The sequence below is a fragment of the Pezoporus wallicus genome, unplaced genomic scaffold (genome assembly GCF_028554395.1).
Source record: "Pezoporus wallicus isolate ANWC-B61680 ecotype Strahan unplaced genomic scaffold, APGP_CSIRO_Pwel_v1 contig_7204, whole genome shotgun sequence".
In the NCBI taxonomy this organism is placed as follows: domain Eukaryota; kingdom Metazoa; phylum Chordata; class Aves; order Psittaciformes; family Psittacidae; genus Pezoporus; species Pezoporus wallicus.
Genome location: NW_026634996.1, coordinates 311,408 through 326,401, shown reverse-complemented (window position 1 = coordinate 326,401; position 14,994 = coordinate 311,408).

Below are 14,994 nucleotides of genomic sequence, written 5' to 3'. Positions count from 1 at the left end.
TGCTGAAATTTATTTAATGGATAAGGCTTTTTAATTTTATCAAAGATGTTGAATGCTGTGCATCTGAAGAAATAACTTTACTGTTAAACTCTCACAATAAATATGCCACCTTCTTGTTTTTGGTTGTTTTTTATTTGCAGGAAAGAACTGCTGTATAATAGGCTAGGTCTGTGTCCTGGGTTTAGCAGTAGCAGTCAATTTTTCTCCTTGGTAACTGGTGCAGCACTGTGCTTTGACTTCCAGCCTGGGATGGGGAGGAGGATCGAAAGAGTGCAACTCCCACAGATTGAGACAAGAACAGTCCAGCAACCAATGTACAACACAAATCACCACTGCTACCACCAATGACAACAATGATAAGAGAAAATAACAAGGGAAGAGAATACAATACCACCCACCGAGAAACGAGTTCGACCCAGAAGCCCCTGTCCTTCCGGGTAACTCCCAGTTACCCCCCAGGGCATGATGTGCTGTGGTATGGAATACCTCTTTGGCTAGCCTGGGTCAGGTGTCCTGTCTCTGCTTCCTCCCAGCTTCCCCTCCTCCCCGGCAGAGCATGAGCCTCACAAAGTCCTTGGTCAGAGTAAGCATCACTTAGCAACAACTGAAAACATCGGTATTATCAGCACTGTTCCCAGGCTGGAAGTCAAAACACAGCGCTGTACCAGCTACCAAGAAGGAGAAAAATTGACTGCTACTGCTAAACCCAGGACAGTATGAGAGCCTGTCTTTCTAACTTTAAAGCAAAAGGTATGCTACGTGCATTACTACAAAATAAAACATTTAAAAAGGACTTACATTAAATTTTGATCAAACTGGAAAAGATATAGAAATACAGAGGTAAGCCAGCCATGTAACCTTAATGCTGCCCCCTCAACATGGACAATGCAATCTTCATAGCATTTAAATATCCTAAAGTTTGTACTTGCAAATTAGATAGTCTGCCTAGTAAAACATTTCGTTTTCCTCAATATAGCTTATAAGAGTGCAATGCTATATATAAGGTAATAGTTGACAAAGTCAGGCAAATGAATTACAGATACATGAGTGGTTTCTAGAGTGTCAGCCAGCAACTTCATTAATTTTAGTCAAATAGGGAAACACAGCTAACTACACTGAAACACAAAGCAGCTATCACACAGTAGATGAGGCCTTCACCTCTGTCCATTCATCTTCACATGGCCAAAGCTGAAAATAAGTACCTCCTTCTGCATTACAAAGACAGTTCAGAAAGGTATAGCTTCTGGCTCATGGGCCATTTGCATCCTGTTAGGATAATTCATATGACCTGTAAGCTTAGTTTCAGCAGGTCTCTTTTCCAAAAGTAACTTGTGGAAGAAGGTACCGTGTACTGAGCTGTTCTGGTAGTGGCTGCAAAACCATTTTAAAACAGCTGTAAAACCATTCCCTCTCTGACTCTCAGAGTGATGCCAGTTCTGAGCATGGTACCTCCAACAGAAAAATCTGCCTGGTCCTAATTTTATCACTGAACAAGCCTGGGAAAGTGACTATCAGTCTGCCCATGTGTGCTTTCAGATAAAGCCAGAGGGCATGCTGCAGAAAGTAGTAAGTATGCAGGATACATGCTGTAAGAAATAAACAGTATGCAGAATACCTAAAACATATCAACATTGTAAAGTCCAGAAGAACAAAACCCACTGCCAAATTGATTGTTCTACACAGACATACACACAGCCAACTACACTGTGAAAAAAGCCTTTTATTGCTGTCTAGTTGCAGGAGATAGGCAGGTTTTCCAGTATGGCTGAAAATCAAAGAACGACAGATGTTAAGGCTAAGCTATAACAAGCTAAGATTCGCTATCTTTGCCTATACTAAACACTTTCTGACAACTGGACACAAACTCTATGTAGCTCTGATACTTACTGACTTTGCATTAACTATAATCACATTTCTAGGATTACGTGAAAAGAGGGTGGGCGTCTCCTCTCTCAGAGATCTTGGAACCTACCATATAGCTAAAGAAGCCTGACAAAACCAAAACCTCCTCACAGCGAGTACCAACACCATCAAGAAGAAATACTCTAATAACAGTCATAGGGGAATGATCTCCAAAGTTGTTCAGCCCTCTCAGTCCAGCCACAATCTTGTCCAATAGTTTTTTCTTATCTCTTACAAATACATATACTAAATTAAAGAAGACAATGCATGGTTAACACTAATAATACATGAGCTTTTTATCAAAGTCCAGCTTCCTCAAAAAGGGCAGTTACTATGTTGCACATGAAAAAGCTGACAGTTAACCAGAAACAAACAAACAAACAATAAAACCCATGGCTGAGAGCTGTTTATACAGATTACCAAAGGCATTTGGTTGTCCTCTCACAGTGTTCTTCAAAAAGGTAACTAATGGAGTCCTATCTTGGCATGGAGAAAGCCATGCATGTCATGACAGATTCAAGTAGCTCTTAGGGACTTAATAAATTGAACAATTTATTTCCCTGTCCATCATGTGAATAAGCCATGAAAATGTCCTCAAGTCCCCGTACTTTAGAAGTGTAGTGACTGAAGAAGAGTTTATGATATTCTATACTTCCAAGCACATCATCAGCAAGCATAATTTTCATTGTAGCTAATCCTATTAATTGGTGATAAGGAAAACGTTATTTAATTTTCTTTATGATAACACAGAGGTGGCTTTAAAATGTTCATTCTTTCTAGGTATTTCCTTAAAATGGAAAATATCAATAATAAAGCTCATAAAACTGTCTGAAAAACCACTGAAACATTTAAAAGCTTGCTTTAAAATATTTTTTTAGCTTGATAGTTTAATTCAAAGTTTGCCAATTGAAAGTTCAAAAGAAATCCTAAAAAAACGGATCAGTATCATTTACATAGAAACACACAAGTCTTTGCAAAGCCACAAAGTTAAATTGCTAATTTTATGCTCCAAATTTTCTCTACTTAGCTGTCATAAAAAGTGTATGTGTGTTTTCAAATTCCATTTGATTCAAAAACATAAAAAACCCCACCAACACTGAAGTGTGAATAGTTCATTTCTTAGCCTCACTCTAAGGTGGAGATGGGGCTACTTTACTTAGGAAAGAACACTCATTAAACTTGAAAATGGTCCACAATAGAACTGAGGAAAATGCATCCAGAAGAACAGGATCTCCTCCTTTTTGAAAACGTCCTTGCATGTCAATAGAAGTAATCATGAGTGAATTCTGCCCCTGTAAATTATTTAAATACTGCTCTGGTTAACCTCTTGCTTTCTTTTGCTAAACGCTCAGTCTTCCTAGGATCCTTTGAAGACCTGTGTTAAGAAGACGCAGGATGGACAAATACCCATTACGGGGTCTAAAAGAAATACTTCCCACTCTAGACAAAATACAGTCTGAGGCTTTTAGCCTTACAGCTTAATGGAAGCATTTATGTGAATAACTGAGTTTATTTATGCAGAGACTTATTCACCTGACTTGTAGGTGACAGAAATTAAGGTTTAGCAATTTCTATGGAGAATCCACTCATCTACAGTGTCAAGCTAGGCCCAAACACTGACTATTATAGGCAAAAAAGATCTCAGATTTCACTGGTGAGCCTTCTAAATCAATTATATATTTACATATATAAGATCATGCAAACAGTCTTTGCCTGAGATTTTCCTTTCTTTGTGGGGCAACCTTATTTTAGACAAGATTAGGAGAGAACTTACTTTTATTGGTATACTTACTAGCAACCTTCATGATGTGTAATTTCTGAAACTTCTGCAATTAGACCTACTTAAATTTAAATCAGTACATTACATTAATAAAGTTCTAACCTACCTCTCAAGTGTTGACCTTTCTTGTTCATCCGTCACTCATGTAATCATCAGACTTCTGCTTTTACTGGAGTTACTATTGCACATTGTTATGGTGACACCTAGAGAAACCAACCAGAGATCCAGCATTACTGTAGGTAAGATTGCAGACAAAGTCAGAGAGAAAGGTGTCACTTTCCAGCTGATGTCCAATCTGTCCCTAGAAACCTCCAGGGACAGAGAATTCACAGTCTCAACCAATGTCCTCAACATTTTAGCTAGGTTTACAAGTGAAAAATTTTGCAGGTGATTAACTTAAAACTGTCTGGTTGAATTCTAAGTCCTCTGGGCTTTGCTTTACATACACTGCAGGTTTAGTATAATGTGGATTATTCTCTTCCTTTTTGCTATGATATTTCATATCATGCAGATATGCATATGAAATATAGATATATCATGTCTAACAATCCCCAGCCTTCCAGTTCTCTTCACAAGACTTTTTGCTTGCTGGATTCTGATCATTCTTTTTGCTCTGCTCTTTTCTCTATGCAACATATTTCCTGTTTACTAAAATTAAATGCCTAATACTGCATACTACACGGCTGCTCTGCTCAGTGCTGGTGAGGAACATCCTGAGGATTATTAGGTATGTAAAGCCTTCAAGCTTGAGCATTGCCTTTATGCAGGGCCAGTGCTATTCTTTTCTCTGTCATGCTGTTATTCTAATAATCAGTCTCTTCTCCAAATAACTTGCATTTTAAATAAAAAATGAGACAAAATTCTTGGATGCAATCAGTGCAGCAGCACACTACGAATGTAGTTGTCCAGGCATGACTGTTTATTAGTCATTGGTGTCACAGGAAATGAGAGACAAAACAGTATGCAATAGTGTTTGTAGAAGGCATTTTGAACTTCTCATAATTCTTACTACATCCTTCCTCAAAGCTTTCATCTTGCCATTGTCATTGTCACTTTGTCTCTGCCAAACTGCCTACTTTCCGCAATGTCTGAAAGTCCACAAACTATAGGTTTTTTTATCTGCCTACCCACTAGATTTTTAAGACACAAAACCTAACCTGCATCACAATTAATTTGTAAACTATTTAATTTAAAATATCTATTTACTTTTTTTCAACTTTGTAATTTATACCGTTTCTTGGAATGTGTTCTGTGGATTTGTTGATTTTTTACTCTTGTATTTTAGAAATGATATAAGCACTGGTAAGAAAGGGAGAGTAGATTTCACCAGCTGAATCATTTTCTTTGCTGGTGATTCCAGCACTAGGTCCCACTTTGCCTGGTCTATTGCTGAAAACACAAATCAAAGCATCAGGACACTCTTCCTGAATCCTTCTATTGAGACTTATCTCCATATAATACCCGCCTACTAATACAGTTAGTTTTGCTCTCTATCACCATCATCATCAACACACATAAATGACTACTCATCTAATTTTTTGGTAAAACAGTCATGTTCTAATGCATTCAATAAGCCAGAAACAATCATATAGCTAAATCATACAGTTATGATGTTTGTCAAATTGTTGTTAGCTAAAGTCATTCATCAACACTCTCTATGTATGAACTTACTTAGTAGCAGTAGTACCAAATGGGTTAAGAACATCAGAGGGACTGCAAAGACTATTGTAGTTTTTAAGAAATATGAACAAAGTTATGTCAGTAGCATAGATGAGAACTATGTAGTTATCACAGAAAGGAAATCAGCCCTAAGGTACATATGTGGTATTTAATAAAATAGTTAATAATTTTTTTTTAGCATCTACATGGACTTTGATTTAAAATAATGTATTAGATTGACTTACACTTCCTAAATATAAGTTTTCCATATTATGCATTTTGACAGTATTGTTGAAACTGTTGTGCTTGAGCAAGTTATCATTGTTTTCTTCTGGGTTAAGTACATCTCCATAAATTGTTATCACTAAACCTAGAATCTTGCAATCTTTTTCACAGGAGTGCAATTGTAAATACATACATATTAATGTCATCCAATTTTAGTCATTTCTTATTTTACTGCATCCCTAACAAGACAGTGAATTTATTTCACTGAGAGGTAAATTTATTTTCCTGCAACTCAGAAACTCTTTGCAAATCCCAGTACAATACCTCTCTAAACAATAGACATTATCTTTAAAACAATGTTGCATTTTTGTTATTTTAATTTCTAAGGCAACTGTTGAAAAGATATTGCTGTGGATTTTATGTACTTACCTAGATAATACATACAGGCAAAGATACAACTAATTTCTCTCAAGAAACACAATAAACTCAACTGTTTCCAAATAAAAAGCAGTTATTTACACTTGTTAAAGTGTGAGCCCGTGTAGGCTATGATTGCACCTATGTACTTAAGAGCCTTCATCTCCATTGCGTTCAATGCTAGTACTTCACACTTGAATAACGATTTTATATGCGTAGATCTTAAATTAGTTTTCATAACAGCAGCAGCAGCAGAACTATTTTCACAAGGCATTAAAAAAGAAAAAAAAAGAAAATCAAGGAAATTCTTTCTATTGACAAAGTATATTTAAGTGTTAAAATACCGAACCAGAAGGAACAGGGAGGCAGAGAATCAACCCTCTGATTTATCACTGTGTAGATCTCCTTAAAAAATTCATAGCATGTACTTGTTTGCAAGTCCTCTAAAAAAGAGCAGCATGAATTTCATATGTGCTTATCTAGTGTTTTAGTATCTGCTGATGAAACTGGATGCAATTATTATGACCTCAAAAATCAACACACTGTTTTACAAGTTTCTTGCAACTTTTAACAAGTCCCCTCATTTGCATATCTTGGTACACTAATGTGTGAAATGCGAATACAGACACTTTCATCGAGATAAGAACTATTCTGAGAGAAGACATGTTTCATAGTTAAGTATTAGGTACAGGGGCACTGAAAGGTGCCACATAATTCCCAACCAACCGAATTCTTTTCCCTGGCAGTCAACTTGGTAAAAACCAATTGAGCCTGAGCATATCTGCACTGGGATGAAGTGCTGCCTAGTGGTATTCTGGCATTCTGTTCAAAGGGCAGCAATTTCAAATGAATTCCTACTTCCTCTAGTTTATTCACATCCAGTTTATGCTCTAACATCAGTCAGCCTGAACAGGAGAGTGCCCTACACTTTACTTCCATGGTATACCTCTACATCACCCTGAAATTCATTACCCTCTCTTCCTAAGGCTTTTGGAAGTGGCAAGATTTATTAGTTACTGAATAAGTGAATACAGTGCATAGCATAGTAGTATTTCATTCGGTATTCTCCACAAACATGCCTGAGAAACATCAAGGGACCTCCAACCCCTGTGTTCACAAAACATGCTAGCAGTCTGCAAAGCATCTATTAGTTGGAAATTATTTCTTTGATTCTGTACCTTGTTGACTACTGATGTACATAAGCTAGTGCATCCATCTATCTTGCTGAAAATTCGCTACTACTGCTAGATAAAAAAAAGGTAGTAGATTGGAAGTAAAAGCAAAATTCACAAGTGGTCTTTCACAGTCCCTGACAAAAATAAATAATGAATATTTATAAGGCTTAGAACAGACCCAAATTAATATTACAGAAAGCAGGAATGGAAACAATTATCTACTGTTCAGCTTAAACTGTGTGCTTATAGTATCTCAGTAAGTGCAGATTGTTTTCTCTAAACATACATATCTACATTTTGAAAATGCTTTATGGAATTTGTTTCAATAACCTTTCAATGTAAATTTTGTACATTTACATAGAACATTTACTCCAGCTTACAAGTGCATTAGAAGAAAAGCACTGAAAAATAAAATGGAACAAAAATTCTGCAAATGTCTTATACAGACATGGTATAGATGAATGTTGCAACATGAAAAATACATCTGTCTATAGAAGATCACTGAAAGTACTATTATGAGCCACAGATAGGAAACTACACATTTTTTTAGTTCTGCATATGACTAAGAAAGCAAAAATACACATGGGATTCTCTTTGTTTCCAAAATGCTACATGCTGTCCTTCTCACCCTTGTTCTTTCTTTCTCCACACATACTAAAGAAACAGAAGAAACAATCTGCTGCCTGTCTCACACACTAGGAAATAGTCTTCCATACTATTTTTTAATTGAAAGTGGGATTTTTTAATTTTTTTTTTTAATTTCTCATATTTTTCAGCAGTTTACCTGTTTGAATACAAATGAGGGAGGCTTCATTCAGGACAAAAATTTAATCCCCAGGGCAAATAAAATAAAACAAAACTAAAGGGAATGGAAAGCAATACCATTTAAAATGCAGAAATATGTATCAGTTTTGCTTCTTTACTTAGAAAGCTTTGATTTTGATTGCACTACAACTGCAAAACATTAAGAATAACTCAACTAAATCAAGTGTATAGAGCTGAATAGAGTACACTTTTGATCTTTAAAAGGCAATTTACATTAAATCATAATACATATATAAGCCTACAAACTACAATGTACTACAGCACATAAGTGACGTCTTTTAATTAACTACTTATCTTAAAACCGTTTATAAGTTGCTGTTACATCCAAAGCATAATTTCCTGTCCTTAAGTCTTACATTGCAATTTTCATGCTCTCTACTTATTCTAAGTAAGTATGCGAGAAAAAAATCCTCATTAAATTAGATATCTAAGACAAAATCCTACTGTCGTGATGCTCTTAGTGTTTTAATGAAGTTTGAGGCTGAGAAAAATCTGGAGAATATAGTTGACAGAAATTCTTAGATATATCCTTCTCGTAAAACGTGTATAATTTGTGATATCATGCTGATTTGGGGCTTTCACTATGCACTTCACAGGATTTGGAGATACACAATAAAATAAAAATGCCTATCAAGATTTGGATGAGCAATACCATCCTGAAAAAATGATGGCAGCTGAAGAAGCAAGACTTATGTCTCTCTGCAGAAAGAGGGTAGATTCTGCTACACACCTAGTCCAAGATGCACATAAAGGCTCACTAGGGACTATATATCAATCAGATATCCTTTATTTCTAAGACAGAAGAAGTACAGTAGCTCTTGAGCAGGTTCTGGTTTTGTTTTATTACTCTCAGTAGAAGTATGTCTTTAACTTTGAAAAATGGAAGCATAAAGAAGCTATTATCAATATGAATAAGCTAACAACACCACTGCAAGCATGTAGTAAACAGGCATAAATGGATATACAAACAGTAAAATTACACATAAATCTCACATAGAAGGATTTTAAAAACTTTTGATTTAGGTAAGCAGCGGTGCCTCTTCAAACTATCAAAACTATTAATCGCCAGAAAAATACTCAGCTACTGAAAGAATCTCTTCCTCTGTACTCACTGCCTCTCTTTTAGGACTGCAAAGAAAACTACCCTACTCCTCAAAAAGAAAGGATTAAAAGGGGTATTCTGGCATAGAGCTTTTCTATACAAGAAATGGCAGAAGTATTTTGGAAATATCTTGCTGGCTAGAGATGTGAGACAGACACATTCCAAAAATATTTGACTGAATATAAAAAAAAACATGGAGAGAAAACAACAGCAGATGTCATAAGCCTGACCATCAATGAATAAAATAATACTAACTTAAGATGGACAGAATGCATGTCCATTGGTATCCCACTGAAATTACTGCAGAAGAGAACACTTACATCAGATTATTTACCTCCACAGGAATTTGTTTCAGAACTGAACACTCAATAAAACAGTACATTTGATTTCTCCTATATAATAAAAAATGATGGGATTTTCTGCTATTCCTAGGCTCCACAGTTAGTACAGCTGATTAGGCAACTAGAAGTGATATGCAAATGAATCTATTCAACTCCTACCATATGCCAAAACCAGCTCAAAAATTAAAACCTGAAAGATATGCTCAGATTTTAGAGATGATCCAGACAGAACTATATGAAGAAAGTAAATAGTTCGGTATATTTGCATCAAAAAAGAAACATCCAGTGATTCCTGTCTGACTTTAAAGATGAGCCTGAATCAGTAAAAATGCTAAAACATAACCTTATGGGAATTCAGAGATTTTCTTCTTTAATGGTCTGACATGATATTTATGTCTCTCAAGATGATAATTTCGTATGCCAGGCAAACCAAAAATACCACAACAAAGTTGCATTTGTCTTCTGCTTTCTATATTGCCACCATATGACCTTGCCTTTATAAAGATATTTAGTAACATGCAAGGCAGAAAACTCTACATTCTATAGCACATTGGTCCTTATGTCAAAAACCCACATAGCACATACATTGCCAACAGACAGCTACTGTTGGCAAGACTATGATATTTCACCTACTCTGTAGTATATATACAACCACATTTTAACTAAGGTGGAGATTTTTCATCTTTTTTTCTCCCTTACTGGTCACCGAGAAAATAGTATATATAGCATATGTCAAAGTAGAAAGGTACTTTTTTTTTCAAATTCTCTGCAAAATTATTTATTTTCTTTCCACTTGAACGTAAACATTTGCATTTAAGTATTTCTCCTTTGTTACCTCAGTAGTATGATCTCATTTCTAAAACTTTCAAAAAGCACACTTTAAATTTTCAGTGGCTCTTCAGAAACTTTTCATGAGATATTGCTTTAGGCCACTCTTGAAGAGTATTTGTATTAAGAATATGGAAACTGTCTGCAAGCTGAATTTCCTCAGGCTTATTTGCTGCCTTTCTTTGTAATTACACATGCAACAAAAATAATAAACTTCTTGAAGGAGGGTTTCAGCAACCTACGACGTGGGTAGGCAACTTCCTGATCTAGGCACTCAGTAACCCAGTTTGATTGTAATTCAGTTTGGTTATGAGCCAAAACTACAATCTGATAGCTCTTTGGTAAAAAGGCTGCAAGTTATTTTCAGAGATGAGCTGAGAGATATTAGCTTTCTGAAAAAAAAACCAAACAAACAAAAAAGTAAAAGTATTTTTTTAAGTAAAAAAATTAAAATATTTGACAAATAGTAGGCATCTTAAAGATATTTTCAGATTTTAACAAATACCCTTGATTAAAGAGTAGCATTAAGCAACATTTACAGTCAATCCAGGAGTTTGATTTTTTTTAAAATAGGAAGTTAGCTTTCCGAAGAAGGTATATTTCAGGTACTGAGTAAAGAATTATTCTTCTCTTAGCCAAATACCATTCTTGACTACAAGTGACATAAAACAGTGATATCCCCAGTGAAAACCTGAAAAATGTATAAACTATGGGATCCTGTGAAATGAGATACTGTATTAATTAAGAATACAGAATGATTGTAAGACATCACTGATGTAAAAAATCTGTATGAAATTATAGTAATGAAAGAAAATACCCAAATAAATTGTGATGCATTGATGATACAACTCATTAAGTAATGGTGTCCAAGGAGATTGGAGCTCTGGAGCTAGAAATCCACACCCCAAACATGTCCAGATATGTATTTAAACTAAGCACAGCAACACAGAAGTTTTCCTTTGGGGTTGAAACAAAAAGAAAATACTTCTTCCTTGCAGTTTTCTCACAGCTGCTATTTTTCATATTCTTCCATTAAAAGAGTTCAGCGTAATTAAATTAAAAAGAATTCAAATAATTGTCTAAATTTTGCAGCCAGTGTCACCACTTGTAGCCTTCAAGGGCTGGCAGATGTAGTAGCACAGTTTCTCTTTCATTTGTGGCACGTTGCCTACAATTATTACTACCTAGGAAGAAGTGTTACATGTTAGTTGTTTACATCAGAAAGTGACAGTCTCTGCAGCAGAGATAAAATCATCTTTTTCAGTGCTCAGCCTGATAAGCCTGGGGGCAACAGCTGCTGTCACTTCAGCTGTTTGTCTTTAAACGTGTACTTTTTAGTATCTCAAGATGCCATTTCTTCTTCAAGCAGAGCCCAAAGCTCACAAAGTCATCTTCCAGTGTAAAGAATATAAATTCCTAACTGGTACTAAACTAAATAATCACCAGCATGCTTCATCTGGAGGTAGATGCTAATGTATCTTATCTAAACAGCAGTCAGTCACTTTCTATGTTTTAGGGTGCTGGAGTGTTATCGTGCATTATCTGTTTCTAGCTAAAAAAAGGAGAAAAAAACGAAAATGTAATTTTAAAATACACAAAGCCTATGATTAACTTTTCTACCATAAACAGAAAATCTCTTTCATGTGTCATATATGAATACACAGATAACTTCCTTATTTCACGTCCAAGCAGCTGCTTTCATATTCCTGAAGGAGGAAAGAATTTTCACCATCCATCTCTCCTCACTGCTAATTATCAGTTCATTTGAATTGAATCTCCCCTGAGGAACATCTAGAATTAATTAGAACTGATCGAATAGCACAAACTGTAAATTGTTGATGCTTTAGCAAATATATCTTATCAGTTAGTTCCATAATAGTGGTAGTTTTGTTTGCAAATACTTGGACAGCTACCATTTTATTTATAAAAAATGCTGATGAGTGCTGAAGGGCTTGTGAATTTTTGCATAAATTTTGAATAATTTCCATGTTAGTGATGCATTAGATATTATTCCTTATTCATTATTCCACAACAGTTATTTTCTTCTAAGATTTTAGGCCATCTTATGACTGAGCAAATACAATGCCATGTGATTTAAGCAACAAATCACATACCAGGAATACTGAAGAGCAAATAATAAAAGACATAGCTGCATCAAAATCTCACAAAGAAACTTATGGGTGGCATTTTCACATTTCACAGTCATTAATGTTGCAGGTAACACACTGTCAGGAACAACAGGATGTTCAGTAGACTCCCAAGTATTGTTCCTTCCTATTACGTACAGCATTTATAGGTGTATCATGTAATGTGCTGTGCCTATATACACACATAAAGAGACTTTGGCTTTTGAGGGGCATAAGTTTTGGGCAAATAGTGTAACTGTGCATAATGCTGTGCAGGAGTGCACAGTCTGACCTACAACAGGTAAATAAATAGCTAATAATGGTGGTAGTGACAAGTAGACAGCTAGTAAATGCATGCAGAGAGGATGGTGTTGTTGCCACTATAATAATAAACTTTTCTTTAAAATTCAGAACCAATTCATAAACAATGCTTGGGAGCCTTTCAGCTAGCACAGATATTCACAAATATTAAATATTAAGATTTCAGATGCGTTGTTAGAGTTCTCTGTCTTTTCTACAAGACAATGTGGATGACAGAAACCAGTTCATGAAGATTCTTTCGTTGTACTCAAGATGTACAGCTATTCAAAACACACGGGATCTATAACTGCCTACAGGCAGACAAGCCCCCACTGGAAGCTACAGCAGAAAGATATTGCAGCATTATTTATTTAAACTGACCTTTGCTTTCCTCAGTCACAGCCCCAGTGGACATGGTGTGAAGGAGTGTCCGAACAACGTCCTTCCTCCTCCCCTGCCTTGACTTGCTTGCTCCCTTTCTCTCATGGATCACACCACCAGGTGGCTTCTGGAAGCAACCATTATGATTTCACTTGCTAAATAATAAAACAATAAATTTGGGGACTCATATAAATTATAGTCTCTGCTGGCTGGAACAAATGGACCAGAAAAGGAGGGAGGTAACAATGTTCTGGCAAACCATAGATTAGTGTCATCAGACTGTTCAAACTTCATCTGTTCTGTGTGCTGCAGGGGTTAAAAAAATTGCAAGCTAAGACAGTAATATCATCATACTGTGTTAAAGACACCTATTAGTCATGTCCCAGGCAAATAGGGATTTATGACTTTCTTCCAAATATGCCTGCTGTTCATAAAAGGCAGAGATATATGACTCAAAAATAACACTGAGACAGGAATAATTTTACACTTCACTTTCCAACATTGACTTTCCTCCAGAACTTACAGCAAAATCTCCATGTTTTATGAATAGGTTTCTGCCAATACTATAGATTTATTGCTATAGCTTCCAAATCAGGTGAATTTCTTAGTCAAATAGAATAATATTAGAGAAGAAAGATACATGTAGATATTTGTTTTCTAAAAATCTGTACACTGAGACTAGAATTACCTAATTACCTAATCTACACTAACTATTCTATGATTCTATGAGTTTTGGACAACATGTTTTCGTGTGTGGTGTCCCTGCCCATGGAAGAGGGGTTGGAACTGGATGATCTTAAGGTCCTTTCTAACCCAAACTATTCTATGATTATATGATTCTAATTACGTAGAATCACAGAATCAGTTATTTTGGAAAAGAATTTTAGGATTAGCAAGTCCAACCGTTAACGTACCATTGCCACGTCCACCACTAAATACGTCTCCAAGTGCCACACCTATACAACTTTTAAATACCTCCAGGGATGGTGATGCCACCACTACCCTGAGCAGCCTGTTCTAGTGCTTGACAACCCTTTCATTGAAGACATCTTTCTTACTATCCAATCTAAACCTCCTCTGGTGCAACTTGAGGCAGTTTCCTCTTGTCCTATTGCTTGTTACCAGCAAGGTCTCCCCTGAGCCTCCTTTTCTCCAGACTAAACAACCCCGGTTTCCTCAGGCACTCATAATATTTGCGTTCTAGGCCCTTCACCAGATTTGTTGCTCTTCTTTGGATGAGCTCCAGCACCTCAGTATCTTTCTTTTAGTGAGGGCCCGAAACTGAACACAATATTAAAGGTATAACCTCACCAGTGCCAATTACAGGGGAACAATCACTCCCTTAGTCCTGCTGTCCACATTGTTTCTGATACAATGTCACATAGCCTGTGTAATGGACTCATTTAAAATTTCCATTTTGTTGAAAGAGCCTGCTACTACAGTTCAAATACATTCCTGGGACTTTTCCCTAATGAGTTTCCCAAATTCTCATTCTGGTTTGGTTCTCATGGAGGAATGTGCATTTTAAGAGTAAAATTAAAAAAGTAGATGTAGTTAGAGATACATACCTGCTGATTAGGTCTGTGATATAACAAAACACGGATAAATGCTCTTTCACCAAATTGCTGTAATCAGGCTGCAGTACCTGCAATGAGATCCCCATAGTAGCATCTGGCCACTGGAAACCTGGGCAGAGTGCTGAGAGCACAGGGGGTCATCCTCTAACTGCTACATCAGCCTTGGTCTGCTTCTCGTGCAGAGGGCACACACATACACCCACACTCATTCACCGGAACCGTTATTTTCTTAGTAGATCATTAGTATGGCAACCAACAGAGACCCTTCTTCTGAAGTTCAGTTACATTTGATTCAGCTCACACATTTAAGAGGGGCTTTTCTCTTTTTTACAAATCACAAGTTTATTACTGCTTCA